Here is a 5,225-nt window from a genome sequence, read left to right as displayed (position 1 = left end):
TTGTGGTATTGCAACAAAACTCCTCAATTTCATATTTCAAGTCGAGTCGAGTCGAGTCGAATAGAATAGAATAGAATAGAATAGAATAGAATAGAATAGAATAGAATATTCTTTATTGTCATTGTACGGGGGTACAACAAAATTTGAGGGTTAGATTGAGCTACTGTGCACAACAAAAACAACAAACACAACAAACACAAAACAACAAACAAAGCCAGAACCAATCAATTAAAGGCAAATGTAACAAACATCCTCTTTTTCTACTTAGTTAAACCTCCCAATTGCCAAGAAATGGGAGTTTTGAATGCTTGTAAAGTCAAGTAACCAAGTAAAGATCAACATGTCCACCGGACTTACAGGTAACTGCTGGGATACGCTCCACCCGTTACCCAAAAAACGATGGATTGACGGTATAGAAAATGGATGGATGGATTTAGAGGTAGGGTGGGGGGGTCTGGCCTAAGGACTGGAGGTAATACCTTATAATCATACCACTACCACCACTTTCAGCCTTTTTTATTTTTCCCAGAGGTCACTTGTGGTATTGCAACAAAACTCCTCAATTTCATATTTCAAGTCGAGTCGAGTCGAATAGAATAGAATAGAATAGAATAGAATAGTCTTTATTGTCATTGTACGGGCTGGTACAATGAAATTTGAGGGTGCTCCCGCAGAGCTACTGTGCACAACAAACACAACAAACACAAAACAACAAACAAAGTCAGAACCAATCAATTAAAGGCAAATGTAACAAACATCCTCTTTTTCTACTTAGTTAAACCTCCCAATTGCCAAGAAATGGGAGTTTTGAATGCTTGATGCTTGTAAAGTCAAGTAACCAAGTAAAGATCAACATGTCCACCGGACTTACAGGTAACTGCTGGGATACGCTCCACCCGTTACCCAAAAAACGATGGATTGACGGTATAGAAAATGGATGGATGGATTTACAGGTAGGGTGGGGGGGTCTGGGCTAAGAACTGGAGGTAATACCTTATAATCATACTACTACCACCACTTTCAGCCTTTTTTTATTTTTCCCAGAGGTCACTTGTGGTATTGCAACAAAACTCCTCAATTTCATATTTCGAGTCGAGTCGAGTCGAGTCGAGTCGAGTCGAGTCGAGTCGAGTCGAATCGAATCGAATCGAATAGAATAGTCTTTATTGTCATTGTACGGGCTGGTACAATGAAATTTGAGGGTGCTCCCGCAGAGCTACTGTGCACAACAAACACAACAAACACAAAACAACAAACAAAGCCAGAACCAATCAGTTAAAGGCAAATGTAACAAACATCCTCTTTTTCTACTTAGTTAAACCTCCCAATTGCCAAGAAATGGGAGTTTTGAATGCTTGATGCTTGTAAAGTCAAGTAACCAAGTAAAGATCAACATGTCCACCGGACTTACAGGTAACTGCTGGGATACGCTCCACCCGTTACCCAAAAAACGATGGATTGACGGTATAGAAAATGGATGGATGGATTTACAGGTAGGGTGGGGGGGTCTGGCCTAAGGACTGGAGGTAATACCTTATAATCATACTACTACCACCACTTTCAGCCTTTTTTTATTTTTCCCAGAGGTCACTTGTGGTATTGCAACAAAACTCCTCAATTTCATATTTCGAGTCGAGTCGAGTCGAGTCGAGTCGAATAGAATAGAATAGAATAGAATAGAATAGAATAGTCTTTATTGTCATTGTACGGGCTGGTACAATGAAATTTGAGGGTGCTCCCGCAGAGCTACTGTGCACAACAAACACAACAAACACAAAACAACAAACAAAGCCAGAACCAATCAATTAAAGGCAAATGTAACAAACATCCTCTTTTTCTACTTAGTTAAACCTCCCAATTGCCAAGAAATGGGAGTTTTGAATGCTTGATGCTTGTAAAGTCAAGTAACCAAGTAAAGATCAACATGTCCACCGGACTTACAGGTAACTGCTGGGATACGCTCCACCCGTTACCCAAAAAACGATGGATTGACGGTATAGAAAATGGATGGATGGATTTACAGGTAGGGTGGGGGGGTCTGGCCTAAGGACTGGAGGTAATACCTTATAATCATACTACTACCACCACTTTCAGCCTTTTTTATTTTTCCCAGAGGTCACTTGTGGTATTGCAACAAAACTCCTCAATTTCATATTTCGAGTCGAATAGAATAGAATAGAATAGAATAGAATAGTCTTTATTGTCATTGTACGGGCTGGTACAATGAAATTTGAGGGTGCTCCCGCAGAGCTACTGTGCACAACAAACACAACAAACACAAAACAACAAACAAAGCCAGAACCAATCAATTAAAGGCAAATGTAACAAACATCCTCTTTTTCTACTTAGTTAAACCTCCCAATTGCCAAGAAATGGGAGTTTTGAATGCTTGATGCTTGTAAAGTCAAGTAACCAAGTAAAGATCAACATGTCCACCGGACTTACAGGTAACTGCTGGGATACGCTCCACCCGTTACCCAAAAAACGATGGATTGACGGTATAGAAAATGGATGGATGGATTTACAGGTAGGGTGGGGGGGTCTGGCCTAAGGACTGGAGATAATACCTTATAATCATACCACTACCACCACTTTCAGCCTTTTTTATTTTTCCCAGAGGTCACTTGTGGTATTGCAACAAAACTCCTCAATTTCATATTTCAAGTCGAGTCGAGTCGAGTAGAATAGAATAGAATAGAATAGAATAGTCTTTATTGTCATTGTACGGGCTGGTACAATGAAATTTGAGGGTGCTCCCGCAGAGCTACTGTGCACAACAAACACAACAAACACAACAAACACAAAACAACAAACAAAGCCAGAACCAATCAATTAAAGGCAAATGTAACAAACATCCTCTTTTTCTACTTAGTTAAACCTCCCAATTGCCAAGAAATGGGAGTTTTGAATGCTTGATGCTTGTAAAGTCAAGTAACCAAGTAAAGATCAACATGTCCACCGGACTTACAGGTAACTGCTGGGATACGCTCCACCCGTTACCCAAAAAACGATGGATTGACGGTATAGAAAATGGATGGATGGATTTACAGGTAGTGTGGGGGGGTCTGGCCTAAGGACTGGAGGTAATACCTTATAATCATACTACTACCACCACTTTCAGCCTTTTTTATTTTTCCCAGAGGTCACTTGTGGTATTGCAACAAAACTCCTCAATTTCATATTTCGAGTCGAATAGAATAGAATAGAATAGAATAGAATAGTCTTTATTGTCATTGTACGGGCTGGTACAATGAAATTTGAGGGTGCTCCCGCAGAGCTACTGTGCACAACAAACACAACAAACACAAAACAACAAACAAAGCCAGAACCAATCAATTAAAGGCAAATGTAACAAACATCCTCTTTTTCTACTTAGTTAAACCTCCCAATTGCCAAGAAATGGGAGTTTTGAATGCTTGATGCTTGTAAAGTCAAGTAACCAAGTAAAGATCAACATGTCCACCGGACTTACAGGTAACTGCTGGGATACGCTCCACCCGTTACCCAAAAAACGATGGATTGACGGTATAGAAAATGGATGGATGGATTTACAGGTAGGGTGGGGGGGTTTGGCCTAAGGACTGGAGGTAATACCTTATAATCATACTTCTACCACCACTTTCAGCCTTTTTTTATTTTTCCCAGAGGTCACTTGTGGTATTGCAACAAAACTCCTCAATTTCATATTTCGAGTCGAGTCGAGTCGAGTCGAATAGAATAGAATAGAATAGAATAGTCTTTATTGTCATTGTACGGGCTGGTACAATGAAATTTGAGGGTGCTCCCGCAGAGCTACTGTGCACAACAAACACAACAAACACAAAACAACAAACAAAGCCAGAACCAATCAATTAAAGGCAAATGTAACAAACATCCTCTTTTTCTACTTAGTTAAACCTCCCAATTGCCAAGAAATGGGAGTTTTGAATGCTTGATGCTTGTAAAGTCAAGTAACCAAGTAAAGATCAACATGTCCACCGGACTTACAGGTAACTGCTGGGATACGCTCCACCCGTTACCCAAAAAACGATGGATTGACGGTATAGAAAATGGATGGATGGATTTACAGGTAGGGTGGGGGGGTCTGGCCTAAGGACTGGAGATAATACCTTATAATCATACCACTACCACCACTTTCAGCCTTTTTTATTTTTCCCAGAGGTCACTTGTGGTATTGCAACAAAACTCCTCAATTTCATATTTCAAGTCGAGTCGAGTCGAGTAGAATAGAATAGAATAGAATAGAATAGAATAGAATAGAATAAAGTCGAGTCGAGTCGAGTCGAATAGAATAGAATAGAATAGAATAGAATAGAATAGAATAGAATAGAATAGAATAGTCTTTATTGTCATTGTACGGGCTGGTACAATGAAATTTGAGGGTGCTCCCGCAGAGCTACTGTGCACAACAAACACAACAAACACAACAAACACAAAACAACAAACAAAGCCAGAACCAATCAATTAAAGGCAAATGTAACAAACATCCTCTTTTTCTACTTAGTTAAACCTCCCAATTGCCAAGAAATGGGAGTTTTGAATGCTTGATGCTTGTAAAGTCAAGTAACCAAGTAAAGATCAACATGTCCACCGGACTTACAGGTAACTGCTGGGATACGCTCCACCCGTTACCCAAAAAACGATGGATTGACGGTATAGAAAATGGATGGATGGATTTACAGGTAGGGTGGGGGGGTCTGGCCTAAGAACTGGAGGTAATACCTTATAATCATATTACTACCACCACTTTCAGCCTTTTTTTATTTTTCCCAGAGGTCACTTGTGGTATTGCAACAAAACTCCTCAATTTCATATTTCAAGTCGAGTCGAGTCGAGTAGAATAGAATAGAATAGAATAGAATAGAATAGAATAGAATAGAATAGAATAGAATAGAATAGTCTTTATTGTCATTGTACGGGCTGGTACAATGAAATTTGAGGGTGCTCCCGCAGAGCTACTGTGCACAACAAACACAACAAACACAAAACAACAAACAAAGCCAGAACCAATCAATTAAAGGCAAATGTAACAAACATCCTCTTTTTCTACTTAGTTAAACCTCCCAATTGCCAAGAAATGGGAGTTTTGAATGCTTGATGCTTGTAAAGTCAAGTAACCAAGTAAAGATCAACATGTCCACCGGACTTACAGGTAACTGCTGGGATACGCTCCACCCGTTACCCAAAAAACGATGGATTGACGGTATAGAAAATGGATGGATGGA

This window comes from Leuresthes tenuis, unplaced genomic scaffold (assembly GCF_036924035.1).
Source record: "Leuresthes tenuis unplaced genomic scaffold, fLeuTen1.0.hap1 SCAF_6, whole genome shotgun sequence".
NCBI lineage: Eukaryota > Metazoa > Chordata > Actinopteri > Atheriniformes > Atherinopsidae > Leuresthes > Leuresthes tenuis.
The sequence above is the reverse complement of the archived record's forward strand: the minus strand, read 5'-3'. Positions refer to the sequence as shown.